This window comes from Triticum dicoccoides, chromosome 2B (assembly GCF_002162155.2).
Source record: "Triticum dicoccoides isolate Atlit2015 ecotype Zavitan chromosome 2B, WEW_v2.0, whole genome shotgun sequence".
NCBI classification, from domain to species: domain Eukaryota; kingdom Viridiplantae; phylum Streptophyta; class Magnoliopsida; order Poales; family Poaceae; genus Triticum; species Triticum dicoccoides.
The window spans coordinates 147,060,794-147,076,459 of record NC_041383.1 but is presented as its reverse complement, the minus strand read 5'-3'; the positions used below and the strand labels follow the sequence as shown (position 1 = coordinate 147,076,459).

The 15,666-nt window shown below is 45.5% G+C and overlaps 1 long non-coding RNA gene across 1 annotated transcript; it reads left to right on the top strand.

The window, feature by feature from the left end:
- The first annotated feature begins 12,259 nt into the window (after positions 1-12,259).
- On the top strand, positions 12,260-15,587 carry LOC119362669. The gene is made up of 3 exons (XR_005173586.1): positions 12,260-12,764; positions 13,323-13,408; positions 15,015-15,587. It is a non-coding gene; the product is annotated as an uncharacterized LOC119362669 (long non-coding RNA).
- The last annotated feature ends 79 nt before the right edge of the window (positions 15,588-15,666 follow it).

The window sequence follows — 15,666 nt, the reverse complement described above, 5'->3', positions numbered from 1 at the left end:
CCTGTTAAGGAGGTGGTAGCGTAGCAAACGAGGCAATCCGGACTATAATGCTTTATCACTTTCACTTAGCCAACGGAGTTCGAGGGTGGGGCTACGATATAGCCCCTGGGGGCACCGCACTTCTCCGAGTTCGGGGCGCGTGTGTGCCTGACCGGGAAACGGTCCTTCGTCAAAGCGGGGAATTCTAAACATTCCGGTAGTCGATCGAGTGGTTGACCAGTCTCGCGCTATATCATGACAGTCAGTTTTCGGCTTTCTCTACTGAGGTGCTCGCCCAGCCGAACTGGGGCACAATCGCAGTAGTTCTCCTGGTGCCGCGTTAGCCGATGATACGGAACGTAAGGCAGCAAAGCACAGGAGCCGGGCAAACCCAACATTTGACCAAAGACATGATTCGGAGCTGATGCATATAATGCCTAACTCGAGACGCCGAACACTCCCTAAGGTGTTCGGTCTTTGTAATAATGGGCAGAACAATGCCCTAAGCCCCTAGTGTCCAGGTACGGGCATGGTCTGCTGACGCGGCCGATGCCAAAACGTCAGGCTCCGCTTTGGTTATAGGAAGAAACCAAGGGAGAATAACAACAAGAGACAGTAAAAAAGGTTTGCGCAGGGTCTTAATCTGAAAAGAATCCTCACAACGGGTCCCTACTGCACGTCTGCGCCTGTGTCTCCGTTGTGCCGTTATCCTGGACGGGTATGCACGTTGTTCATCTGTAAAAAAGAGAGGAACGCTTAGTTTGAAAACAATTCGTGCGAAGAAAGTTATGTTTGAAAAGAAAAAAATATAAATGAGTAAAGCGGGGTTTGAATGAACCCGCGGTTGTTTGTGCGCGCAGCCCCTTGTGAAGGGGTGTGCGGCTAGGGAGCCCCTAGCCTACTGAAGCCGGACTCGTCTATCCGAGTCCGGGGTCTTTAAGTGACCCCCGCACTGAAATGATGCCACGTGGGTCGGGCATCTTGAGTGTAAGAGACGCGTAATGCGGTATGGCGTTGAAACGGACAAAAGCCTTTCGTCCCAAGAGTGCTTGATATCCACTTTTAAATGGGACGATATGAAAAATTAGTTTTTCGCGCCGAAAGTTGTTCGGTGATTCGAACATAACTTCTAGTAGTAGGGAGCCTGTGCACTTGGCGTAAGGGCCTGGCGTCACTCCTTTGAAGGAAGTGCGGCTGTGTCGAATTTTGGTAGGGTCTATCCCCATCTTGCGGATTGTGTTTGAATACAGCAGGTTTAAGTCGCTGCCTCCGTCCATTAGGACTTTAGTAAATTGTAGTCCGTCGATTATGGGATTCAATATCAGGGCAGTCCGTCCCGCATTTCGAACACTTCTGGAATAGTCCAGGTGGTCGAAAGTGATTGGTTTTGATATCAAATCTCTATGGTCTGCTGGGTTGGACCGTGCGAGGCTCTTTTTAGGAAGTGTCGCACTATTTTTCCGTATTATCACATGAAGTGAGTTTACTGCTTTGACCTCCTGTGGGAAAGTCTTTTGTTTTCCGGTGCTCTGCTGGTGGGGTTTATCTTCTTCGCTTGACGCGTCGAGCCCCTTGTGTTCGGTGTTTAGTCGGTCGGACTGTTTAAAAACCCAACAATCTCGATGGGTGTGGTTTGCAGGCCTTCCGGGGGTACTATGGATTTGACATATCCGACCCAAAATCTTGTTTAAGTTGGACAGCTCATCGCTGTCATCCTTAAGAGGCGGTGTTTTGTTGTTTGGCCGCGAGCTTTTGAATCCGGCGTTGACTGCCGTGCTCTTTGGGCTTTTCTCTTTATTCCGGCGCTGCTCTTTTCTGCGTCGTGATTTTCCGTTTCCATCTCTTATCTCAGATGTACTTGGGTTGCTGGTGCTGCATCTTGCTAGCCAGCTATCCTCTCCCGCGCAGAAGCGGGTCATGAGGCTTGTTAGCGCGGACATTGTCCTCGGTTTCTCTTGGCCGAGGTGTCTGGCAAGCCATTCATCTCGGACATTGTGTTTAAAAGCTGCTAAGGCTTCGGCGTCCGGACAGTCGACTATTTGGTTCTTTTTGGTGAGGAACCTGTTCCAGAATTTGTGCGCTGACTCTCCGGGCTGTTGAGTTATATGACTTAGATCATCTGCATCCGGAGGGCGGACATAAGTCCCTTGAAAATTTGCTCTAAACGCGTCCTCGAGCTCTTCCCAACTTCCCACAGTGTTTTTTGGGAGGCTTTTAAGCCAATGACGGGCTGGCCCTTTGAGCTTGAGGGGTAGGTACTTTATGGCGTGGAGATCATCTCCTCTAGCCATGTGTATATGTAGTATATAATCTTCTATCCAGACTCCAGGGTCTGTTGTTCCATCGTAGGCCTCTATGTTTATGGGTTTAAATCCCGCTGGGAATTCGTGATCCAGCACCTCATCGGTGAAACATAGTGGGTGTGCGGCGCCCCTGTACTTGGGTGTGCCACTATCTTTGGACACTTGGCGTGTTGCCTTTCTTCCTGGGGCCTTCTTCTTTGGCCCGTAAATGGACCTGGCTGGGCCATCTGTCTTTCCAGGTTCATTAGTTGGTTTATGTGCGACGCCGCTTTCAGAATTTGGCCTATCATCTGGCCGTCTATCCAACCAGGCAGCCTCTTTATTTTTTGACGGTGGAGGCTCTATGGCCTCCTCGTCGAATTCTGGTAGCAGCTTGCGCTTCGGGTAGCTCTTTGATTGGTGGCCATTGCCGTATTTATCCGCAGTTTTGAGCACTTTGCTCCACCTCATTCTGAGTGTATCTTCCGCTGTTTTGAGCTTCCGCTTTTCCTTCTTCAAGCTTCTTGCAGTGTTGACGAGTCTTTTCCGAAGGTTTTTACTCTCCGGCGGCGTGTCCGGCATGAGATCGTCCGGACTGTCATTTTCGCCGGGCCTGGACTGATTATCTGACTCGTCCTGTTCGGACGGTTGCTTATCTGCGTGTTCGTCGTCCACTTGTGTGCCCTGCTGTATTGTGGGGTCCTTAGGAGCGTTGTTGTTGTCGAGGCGGGGCTTAGCGCGGCGTCTGCGCCGCCGTTTTGGTTGTTTATCGGCGGGGTTATCTTTTGCCGCGGTCCATTGGTCCTCGTTATCTCTCTCTTTTTGGGGTATCCACCATGTATATGTCATATGACGAGGTGGTCCTCCCGTTCCCTATAGGCGTTGTTTCTTGTTCGTCTCCGGTATCGTCGTCTATACCGTCGATGTCTTCGGAGTCGTAGTCTAGCATGTCGGTTAGATCGTCGATAGTGGCTACAAAGTGGGTGGTGGGTGGGCTCTGAATTTCTTCGTCGTTCGAATCCCAACCATCCTGGCCATAGTCCGGCCAGGACTCTCCCGATAACGAGAGATGCTTTAGTGAATTTAGCATGTCGCCAAAGGGCGAGTGTTGGAAGATGTCCGCGGCGGTGAATTCCATAACCGGCGCCCAATCCGAATCGATTGGTAGGGGCGTGGGAGGTTCGGAGTCCGGCAAGGAGTCCGGAACCTCGGAATCACGAGTTTCACGTGGGACAAGATTAGCGTTCTGCTCCATCACCGTGGAGGTTGAAGCCCCCGAGGTGGTGTCCATCCACCGCTCCTCGATTTGGGCGATCGGCTCCGGACTAAAGGCCGAAGCGGATTCATGTGTGGCCACCAAGGCACTGTTCGGCGGCAGAGCTAGATCATGCCCATCGTCACAGTGCGGCACGCTTGGCTGTGGCTCGAGTCCGTCGAAGATCAAGTCTCCGCGGACATCGGCCGTGAAGTTTAGACTTCCGAATCTGACCTGACGGCCAGGGGCGTAGCTTTCGATCTGCTCCAGACGGCCAAGTGAATTAGCCCGCAGTGCGAAGCCGCCGAACACGAAGATCTGTCCGGGGAGGAAAGTCTTATCCTGGACAGCGTTGTTGGCTGAAGATGCCATCGAGCCTATCGGTGACGACACAGAGGAACTCTCAATGAAAGCACCAATGTCGGTGTCAAAACCGGCGGATCTCGGGTAGGGGGTCCCGAACTGTGCGTCTAGGCGGATGGTAACAGGAGACGAGGGACACGATGTTTTTACCCAGGTTCGGGCCCTCTCGATGGAGGTAAAACCCTACGTCCTGCTTGATTAATATTGATGATATGGGTAGTACAAGAGTGGATCTACCACGAGATCAAGGAGGCTAAACCCTAAAGCTAGCCTATGGTATGATTGTCGTAATGTATGTTGTGTCCTACGGACTAAAGCCCTCCAGTTTATATAGACACCGGAGGAGGCTAGGGTTACACAGAGTCGGTTACAATGGTAGGAGATCTACATATCCGTATCGCCAAGCTTGCCTTCCACGCCAAGGAAAGTCCCATCCGGACACGGGACGGAGTCTTCAATCTTGTATCTTCGTAGTCTTGGAGTCCGGCGGACGATGATAGTCCGGCTGTCCGGACACCCCCTAGTCTAGGACTCCCTCAGTGTGGTAGGGACACATATAGAATGGAGGTAGCGAGCCTATCAAACCATAGCATACTTCGCACATGCATGACTGACTTGGGATGGTTCCAGAGGGGGCAACATTAACTTTCTCGAATTCACGACGACAACTTGCACCAAATGCACATGAACTGGAGGAAGTAGCTTCTTACATCCGAACATATGCTTCATGAGCTAGCATGAAGAAATGCTTTCAAAAGTTTCCAACACTAGCTTAATGCTCAGCAAAATCATGGAGAAGATAAAAAATGTTGCTGATGGGCTCAACAACAATTCATCCAGGTTTCCATCAAGATGGAATCCCATAATTATGTGAACAACTGATAGCATTGGCCAGACCCAAAAGATATAATGGTGTATGCTCGAGGGATCAACCACGGGTAAGACAACATTAAGAGCATCGTTGGTTCTGATTTGATTTGAGGATAGCCCATATTCAAATCAAAGTTTTGGCAAGACAATAGATCCAATAATTGACCACGAGGTTCAATCAAGGAAGATATCATCTATCTTCAACACACACACACAAGATATCCCTTAAAATGAACTAAGTCGGACAAGCTTTCATCTTCCAACTCTCCAAGTTGTTGTTTAGCTTAACCAACCAGCTCAGGGGTATGCAACACAGATTCTTGGAGAAGGGGTGGTTACAAGCAACCAACTTGCTCACGAACTCAACACAGCGGTCAGGTGACGTCCTGGTGATACTTCCAAGAGGATATTCGGAAAATCACGAACCACCGATATGTTATTAAGCTCGGGAACAATCTTGCTTTCAGGGCAAGACGATATGATCAAAGAGCAAGGGTTTGACACAATCCTGACTCATTGATCGAGGAGTGCACCCGGAAATAAGGACTAGGTAGCACGATCAATCTCAGAATGATGATTCCATAACCAACACACTAAGAATGAGATTATCGTCCATTAATCACTATGCAACATGGTTGCTAGGAATATAGATTTCACACATCATTATTCACTTGTCGGCGTTCCGGTTGCGACAACACGAAACCGAGGAATGAATAATGATGGCGAAAAGTATCACTACGTCAAGAATTCACAAGAGCCGGTGTAATTCTCATGAAAATCCTGACATAAAGACGGTAATACTTCAGGGTAGAACAGAATCAAAAGCTGGGTTGGCATTTTGATCTGCGGAGCACAACTATTTTGACCCAATCCTGGATATGGATGAGGTACTGGAGTTTGTTTCTCCTAGTCATCCTGAATAGAATGGCTTGACGGACCACAAGAATAATAAGCATCGATAACACGAATGCACGACATAAACTTGGCTATAAACTAATAGACAAGGATCGGAATGCAACTACAGAGGGACAACTCAAAGGAACATATATCTTTCTGAGTTGTGGATGCATAGGTTAGTATGTCGAACAAGTGCAACATATTTCTTCCGGATAACCCATGCGGGAAGGTAGGACTGGCAGATTCACAACATAGGATAGGAAACTCATTGAGAGCACTCTTGTTGTGATCTTTCGGTTCAAGAGAACTTCTGCCAAAATGGTTCATGGTATTTGGAAGAAGGAAATACCACGGACCTCGAGGACTATCGCAAAGGTTACTAATAACCTAAGGGAGCTAGCAATTACTATCAACATGAAGTAAGTAGGGTGAATCTCGGGCTTCAAAATCCAGGGAGTAGAATACCTACTACTAAGTGGCATCACGGGATGCTTTCGAGAATAAAGGCCAGAATCATCACACTGGGACACAAATCATGGCTAGATTACTAGATGATCCCCCTAGGACACCTAGAGTCATAATAATAATTCCAACATAAATGTCGAGGCAATAGAATACCTCAAGTCAACAATTAGTCTGATTAACCTGGCCTAAAGGAGCATCAAAACCAGAGGGAAAGGATTTGCAAGTGCATCAGATTGTTTAGAAATCTGGGATGACTCGAACAACATAACGACTGTAAATGCTCAAAAAGATTGGAGACATGCTACAAAGATGGTGGCATAGCCACTCAGAAGCACAATATCAAGGTTTCAAGATCAACAGTTAACATATGGAGGTAGTAGGAACTGAACCGAGGCTTAAGTCCAACAATTCTATAAGTCTACGGATTAGTAGCACGTGATCCTAATAGAAAGATGAGAAGCCTAGTTGTTAATCCCCGTAGAAGAGAAGGGGTTGACTCAGATCAGAAGGGCATAAGGTAAAGGAGTAAAAAGAGCCTTACGTTCAATCCCACAATCAATTCCCCAACATATAACTAAAGCATTTCTAGACTCAACTTCGACCAGTTTGTCTTGGTAATCCTACAGGCAGTCAAGCTCTGATACCAAAGCTGTCAGGACCCCGACTCAATGCCACATCGATCTAGCATGTAACACCTCATATCACTTTGCGGCCTCACCCACGGTATCCCCACTGGTGTCGCCTTACCTTTGCCCGGGACCGTTTGCGCCTTTTGGCACACGTATATGATAGTGTCGCTAGCATCCATATGATAGGAGCCCTGGCTGACATGGCTAGTCGTAAACCCAAAGTGGCACAAACTTACAGGGACAGGCATCCATGACCCAACATCGAACGTGTCGGTCATCAGCGAGTCAATCCAGGTTGTAGCACTGGGCTAGCAGGACTCCGGTGAACCGGGCTGTAGCGCGCTAACAGGACTCCGGTATTCATCGCGTGACATTTCCCCGAGGGGACAGATACAGGAACGAAGAAGGACACATGCCGGCCAGCCTAAGTGTTCCGGAGCAGTAGCAAGCTACCATGGCTCAGTGGAAGCACTAGGAGACATTTCTCGGTAAGAGAGGCTACTAAGGATAAACAACTAGATAGTCAGATCCCACACATACCAAGCATTTCAATAACATACACACAATATGCTCGATATGTGCAAATACAACATGGCATCACAACATGACTCTACAACTCAAGTATTTTATTCAATAGGCTCCGAGGAGCGAGATATTACAAACAGGGGTCTCACGACCCAACATTCAGAGCACACAAGTCAAAGCACAAGCGGAAGCTTAACATGTCTGAGTACAGACAACTATAAATGAAAAAGGCTGAGAAGCCTGACTATCTACTAGATCCTGCCGAGGGCACAAGATCGTAGCTGAGGTAACAAGCTAAACGTCGAAGTCCACGCGGAACTACTAGTGAGACGGAAGTCTCTGCAAAAACATAAAATAGGCAAACGTGAGTACAAATGTACCTAGCAAGACTTACATCAGAACTAACTACATATGCATCATTATCAATAAAGGGGTGGTGGAGTTTGACTGCAGCAAGCCAGCTTTGGCTCGGTGGCTATCCTGAACTACGACTGCAAGTAACTCTTTTGAGGTGGCGCACACGAGTCCACATATTCACCATATCAATACACCACTATGGATCCGCTCCCGTCTCCCTACGAGAACGCCATCCATAGCACTCACGCTTATTTTGCGCATTCTAGAGTATCCACTTTCACTTGTCTATGAACTGTACAGGCAACCCAGAAGTCCTTTTCCGTGGACACGACTATTTGAATAGATCATATTAACCCTGCAGGGGTGTACTTCTTCACACACGCTCTCGCCACTTACCACCATGTACACGTCGTGTATCTCGGCAACCTTCAAGCGGAAGACTGGCGAGGGAGTCGACCACGACCTGACTAACCACAAAAGTCTCTAATCCAGGTTTATCGCCTATTCGGGTTCCATCCGCAAGGAGATCCGGCCAGGGTGTCGCTCACGGCCCCAAACGATGTGTGCAGGGTTCCCAAGCCCACCATCCGGGTGCCACTTGGTACACCGGGCCACTGCGCCTAGTCTGTCCCAAGCGCACCTGTACCGGGTGCCACTTGGTAGACTACTAACACTACCTACAAACACCAGAAACTAGTTGCAACTCCTGGACAGAGATCATGTTGATTAATAAGTCGAGAGGGGCACTTAAGCATTCCAATGTGTGATAGTAGCTGTTCATGGATCACAAACACAGAACTCAGTTCCTGAGGACGGTTTCAATGAGACAACCCACCATGTACTCCTACATGGCCTCTCACCGCTACATTTACCAAATCGTGTTCACACACTTAGCTCACACACAGTAGGACATGTTCACACACCTCCAATTCATCCCTGATGAGTCAGACCTAACACAACTCTAAGCAATAGCAGGCATGACAAACAAGCATGAATGAGTAGGCACATCAGGGCTCAAACAACTCCTATTCATGCTAGTGGGTTTCATCTATTTACTGTGGCAATGACAGGTCATGCAGAGGATAAAGGGGTTCAACTACCGCATCAAGTAACAGTTGTATCGTTGTTGTCCTAATGCAGTAAAATAGAGTAGGAGCGAGAGGGTGGGATTGTATCAGAATGAACAAGGGGGTTTTGCTTGCCTGGCACTTCTGAAGATAGTATAGATCTTCATCGGTGTCATCGATCACATCGTCGGAACCACGTCTATCGAGAGGGGACAAACACCGGCAAACAAGGAAGAACACAATCAATGCAATGCGACAATATGATGCATGAATATGACATGGCAATATGATGTGATTTGAGCTAATGCAACTAGCAACCAGATTAAAATGAAGTTGGTTTGAACCAAAGATTCAAATTCAACTCCATATGTGATTATTCAAATGTCATTCAAATGATTTGTCCTAAATAGTAGTCATAAGTTGTTCTAACATGCATGAAAATGGTACAGATGGATAGATTGGATTTTTCTGATAATTTTTCATATATAAATTATTTCTTTCTGAGCTACGGTTATTTTTCTATGATTTTTAGAAGTTTGGCGTATTTTCTGAAATTCCTGAAATAAAAATAAATCCAGAAAAGGTTATCTGCGTCAGCGTGACGTCGGGGTGACGTCAGCAGGCCAAAGGCGCCAGCCCAGGTCAAACCTGACGGCCGAGACCCACATGTCAGTGTCTAACTAATTAACCTGAGTTAATTAGCTCTAAACTAATACTAAACTAAACTAGTTAAGGCCCTGGTCCCACATGTCAGTATTAACAGGGCTAATTATGTTTAGTTAACACTTAACCTAATTAGCAGGGGCACGGGCCCACCTTTCAGTGACCCTGGGGAAGTCAAACAGGGTCAAATCCCGGGTCAGTGGGGTCAAACCCACCGGCGACATGACGCCGGCGAGGCCAGCCACAGTGGCGAGCCTCGGGTTTGCGTCTCCGGCGACCAAACGACCGGCGGAGGGCATCTACATGATGCGGACGCACGTCCGCATCGAGTGGTGGTGGCGGTTGAGCCTGGGGTGGCCGGAGTTGTCGCCGGCGATGACCTCGGCGGTTGCCGGAGCTCGGGTGAGCTCGAGATCGAGGCTACGGCGGATGAGTCGGCGCGTGCGAGGCATATATGGGCCCTACGAGATGCGGCGAGGTCAGTGGACAGGAGGACGGGGCCATTGCGTGGCCGGAGCCACGTCGGCGGCGAGCTCAGGAGGCGGCGCGAGCGGGTGTGCTTGGTGCGGCGACTACGGTGAGAGGCAGAGAGAACGAAGAGGGGAAGGATGGTCAGTGGCTCAGGGCGGATGCAGGGGTGGCTTCGGCGTGCTCGGGGAAGCACCGGGGCGAGCGCAACGGCGAAGGGGATCTCCGGCGGCCGGCGACGAAGATGACGAAGATGGCGATGATGCAGGGCCTGCGGCGCCGTGTAGCTCGTTGGAGAGGACGAGGAAGATGCGGCGGAGCTTCTGGACTGCTCGAGGGGGCGAGGGAGAGGCGATGGCCGCGGCGGTGCTCGTCGGTGGCGGCGGACGCGTTCGGTGAGATGGGGAATGGCGAGGGAGAGAGCGGGGGGGGGGGAAGGAATGACAGGACGGATCGATCGGGACGGCACCGAGGAGGAAAACCCGCGGCGTTGCGCTGTCCCGGGGACGCAGGCAGGCAAGCAGGTGGCGTGGCAGCATGGCCGTGCGCGCGCGTCGGACACGCGCTCGGCGTCCGACTAGCGCGGTGGAGATGATGACTGGCAGTTGGGCCAGTGGGCCGCACTGCTGGGCTGGGTAAGTGGTCAGGTATTCTCTCTCGCTCTCTCTTTCTAATTCTTTCTGTTTCTATTTTTCTGCAGCTTTGTGGCTTTATTAAAAATACTAAAACAATCCCAAAAATCATGCAACCGCTCATGACCACTGTTGGAAATATATCCTACATCAAACATTTTAGTTTGGGATTATTTGAGCATTTAAAATATTTTATAGTATTTAAATGCCCAAATGCAAATACGTAATGATTTAATTCAAAAATCCAGAATGGCCTAGGAAAATGTGCACCATTTTTGGGAGAGGTTTTCACCTTTAACAAAAATCATGAACTTTTCTAAAGGGCATTTGGGTTTATTGAAGATATTTTTATTGAACCTAGTGGAATTCATTTGGTGCTAGGGTTTCAACAATCCCCATTTCAACTTTCAAAGGAATTTAGACATGATGCATGGATGCAATGCCACTAGATACAAGCACACTCTAGGGCTGTGACACCTAGTATCCACTATGTTCTGAGATTGATGTTGTTATGACTTTGCTATGCTTAATGCTTGTCACTAAGGCTCGAGTGCCATGACTTCAGATCTGAACCTATTATGTTTTCATGAATATATGTGAGTTCTTGATCCTATCTTGCAAGTCTATAGTCACCTATTATGTGTTATGATCCGACAACCCCGAAGTGACAATAATCGGGATACTTCTTAGTGATGACCGTAGTTTGAGGAGTTCATGTATTCACTATGTGTTAATGCTTCGGTCGGGTACTCTATTAAAAGGAGGCCTTAATATCCCTTAGTTTCCACTAGGACCCCGCTGCCACGGGAGGGTAGGACAAAAGATGTCATGTAAGTTCTTTTTAATAAGCACGTATGACTATATTCGGAATACATGCCTACATTACATTGATGAATTGGAGCTAGTTCTGTGTCACCCTATATTATAACTATTACATGAGGAATTGCATCCGACATAATTATCCATCATTGATCCAATGCCTACAAGCTTTTCACATATTGTGCTTCGCTTATTTACTTTACCGTTACTACTGTTACAATCACTACAACTAGCGTGTGCACCTGCGCATTTGCGCGGCTAGAATTTGATAAATCTTTAGAGTAAATTGTATGACTATTAATATTTAATTTAGAGATTCGGACATTTAATGTGGGAAATATTGTATTGTTGTGTATTTGAGCTAGTGCTTATTCATTTTTTTTAGCTTCATACAATCATATGTATTTTGATTTTCTCAATGTATTATTTCAGTTTGCCGTGCTATTTTTTCCTTAAATTTGTTGTACCCATGCATTCACATGGCTAGATTTAGATATATCTTGTATTTAGAATGAATGCAATGTATTTTGATATTTAATATTAGAGATTTGGACATTTAATGTTGGGAATTTTATATTATTGTGAATTGAGCAACTCGGCGCTCATATTTGTAGCTTCATATGGTCATATACTTTTTGATTTTTTATCGATCTACTAAATTTTTTTAGTTGTGGTACTATTTTATCTTAATTTTCTTTGCAAAATTATATGCCAGATAGACCCGCTATTGTATAAGAGAAAGATTTAAAAAGCCTCAACTTTTACTCAGTCATTCCTCACATGTAGAACGATGCAGTTGTGCAGCCCATTATTAAGCCTAGTTAGGCCTAGACCTAGACGACGTGATGGAGGCCCATTTTGATCACCTAGAAAAGTAGTACTACTACTCATATCTCCAAGTAGAACAACCGTACAGGCCTTCATCTAGACATCTACGTTCCCCTCAAAAGAAAATCTACGTTCCCCTCAAAAAAAATCTAGACATCTACGTATAAGAAAAAAAGCACTCCTCTCATCTCAGTCGATCCCCACCACTGCCAGGATCCTTATCCATCCGCATGCGCCACATCTTTCGATTAGCGGCCAGCGGATGAAGATGTCGCCGCTTGCCATCATCAGACTAATTCCCAAGCTATCCCGGTCGTACTCGTAGATTCATTTCTTCTGATTTCACTTCGTCGATCTATTGGCTCAGTTGGCCGTGCGCATGGAGTGCGTAGACACGCTCGTCGCGTCCTCTGTGGTGTGAATCCTCGACCACCCCATGGAGGAGGCTGTGAGTGAACTGATGGAGTCACGGGCTGATGGTGGACTGTTGGATGTGAGGTGCGGGACAGAGTTTGGGCTTGTTGCTGTTCGTATGGGGGCACTGAAGGCAGATGAGTGTAAGTAGATCGTGGGATTGATAAATAGCAGCAAGGTGTGAGCGGCTTCTGCGGACGACCATGAGATCGTGGCCTCTTATTGTTGGTGCTGTCAGATTTCTACCAAATGTAAGTGCCGATTGAAGATATGCATCCTTTCTAGCAAAAAATATCTCTTCTAGTTTATCCGTAGCAGTGTTGCACTCCGTAGTATTTTGCATTTGCTGTTAGCAAGAAATATTTTATTCATGATGCCTTTTCTTTAAAAATAAGGCTTCATGATTTTTTTTAATGAAAAGGCCTTATGAGATTGATGTTTTTTATTACCAAGAACAATAAACTGACAGAAGTGCATGTATGACTATATTTTTCTAATTTATACAATACAGACTGCTATGGATAGGCTTGTAACATTCTCGATTTTTTTAAGTAACCTTATGGCAAAATTAATTTGATGGATTATTCTGCACTAGTTTGGTAATCAGATTACCTTGTCAGATAATATGTCAACTTGGATGGTATTTTATCAATTCGCAAATAGGGTTGTTGAGCAGGATTTTGCATGTTGAGTTTTCTCAAATAACTTCTAGCCACCTGATCAAGTAGTCGTGAAATAATCTTAATGCGATTACTTAGTGGATTTATTTTTTCCGTAAGTCTAAAAGTGGTAACACTATTTTTGGTCAGAATGGGGCACTACCAAAGCTAGTGGTATGTGTGGAACACCAGAGAGGCCGTTGATTTGCTTATATATGGTTCTGCTATTCAGCAAGGTAAATTTTCAAGAAACCTTCCTTGTTCCCCAAAGGCACTTCCTGTACTTCAGCTTCATCTTCAAGACTTGTATTTTTGGCTTTTACTTTTAAAAAAATTCTTGTTTCAGCAGACACCCTTTTCTTTTCGCTCTGCCAAACTCGTCTAAGTGCATTCATCCTATGAGTCATCTGATATTACAACAGATCCCAGTCTCATTTTGTCATTGTGGAGCTCACGTGATGATGATTATATTTTGTCTTGATGCTCATCTTTGTTTATTGTAGTCCCATTACTGTCATGTTGTTCCTCTTTCATAGGGACTGATTTGCATGGCAATTTGCAAGGTGAGACTATTATTTTGTGACCACAAAAGAAATATTTTTTTTAAAAAAAATTGACACATTTCTAGAATCTGTAAATATGCATGGGGAAAAAATCAATCACCTTTTTATTGGCCATGTTTTGCTTCTTCGTTAACACGGTGTCTACTTCATCATCCATCAATTCATGTGCAATATATGTAAGGTGTATTAGTTTAGGAAAAGAATTAAATGCGCCTTTACCTCCTCTACTTTGTCATTCAAGTAGAGCATCTCAATCCCAACATTAGGCACAAATGTTCTTTTTATTGCATAGTTTTGCGTGCCAAAGGTGAGAAAAATTGTTATGCAATACTGAATTAAACGTGAATCACTATTCATGAGTCAAAAATATTAGATGGTAGTGTTTCATACTTCATCTGTTTCAGGTATATCCAGATCTGCATATATTCTTGTGGCATTATTGGACTTTAGCCGCAAACCTATTTAATCAAGAATGTATCCCTCTATGTAAGATTATTGACTTATCATTGAATTTACGCGCCATTCTTGAGGTCACAATAAGGACAGTTTGGTTGCCAAAGGAGGTTTAGTTCAATTTGAGACATGCATATGCATATACACTTACTCTGGTAGTAGAATTTCAATCTTGCGGATATATGAAGGATGTGGGTCTTTTTTGTTATTCTTGTTTCCACAGTCTTCGTTTGTGTTAGTAAAACAATGACACATGCAAACTTGTAGATTAGTAATATATAAATTAGAACGATTGTTTATTTCAAAGTCGTAATTACAACTATAAACATACCTGAGCATTGTATATTTTTTCTTCCCATTCTTGTAGTGTGCCCTTGGTAGCAAACTCGAAATAATAATCTGAAAAAAACTTCTGGAGATCTTTTTTCTCCTTTACCTTTGTATATATTCAAAAAATATTTGAATTTCACCGCTCACTGGTCGATACTTTGTGGATTCCGTGACCTTAAAGTTGTCGAATGCGTAAATTGTAATTTTTTTCCAGATATACTTAGTAACCATTGCTTAAATTGTTTGACCAATTTGAAATTAATAATATAAAGAACAGACATGCTCATCCATCAATATAATATCAGGACTAATAAGCTTAGACTAATTAGCTCATCTGTTGTAGGATTGACTAAATCCCACATCTCATTACTTTTAGTAGAATGTTCCAGTTTCGTATCTTATCATTATGGTGTTGAACTTATTGTACGTCGTAGTATCAATTGATAGAGTACCTATGAAGATTTGTAAATAACAATTACCAAACTTGATGATTCAGGTCAGAAGTGCTTACGCGTGATTTCATCGGATGTCGAACGAAGCAATTGGGCATCGCTTCATGATTCGTGAAGCGTCGAGCGTGCTTGGGCATGACTTCGCCATACGTTGAGTGAAGCAATCAACTTTAATCTCCATGGCACGTCCTGAGTCATGCATTAGGTCATGGGACTTCGATTTTCTTGTGGAGTCTTCAAGTCATGGTTTGGCTGACTTCTATTTCTTTTCTGTGTGCTTATGCGGCAGGTTGGACCTCTTTATATAGGTTGCGCTGGCTGTTTGGACGTGGCCGAAACCATGTGGAAGTCTGATCATATGCTTCTCTTATTTGCACGTATCCCGTCCTTGTTTGGAATTGTCAGCCCAGTTCTTTTAGGGGATGGATACTGTAAGTTTAATCGTAGCATGTTGGGCTCGTATATGTGGTTGTCCCTGGCCGATTGATGAAAAGATAGCTACTCCACCTCGTGCCCGTTTCTGTTTTTGATGGATTCCAGTTGGAACCTCTATGTACACTGCTTCTCTATTATTTTTCCCCAGATGAAAGAGAAAAACGTGAAGGATCTTTTTCAGATCTTGTATATTGTCATCATGACCTCAGCACGTGCAATGTAATCCGGCATGTCATCCTTTTCTACCTTGTATGCTGCCCA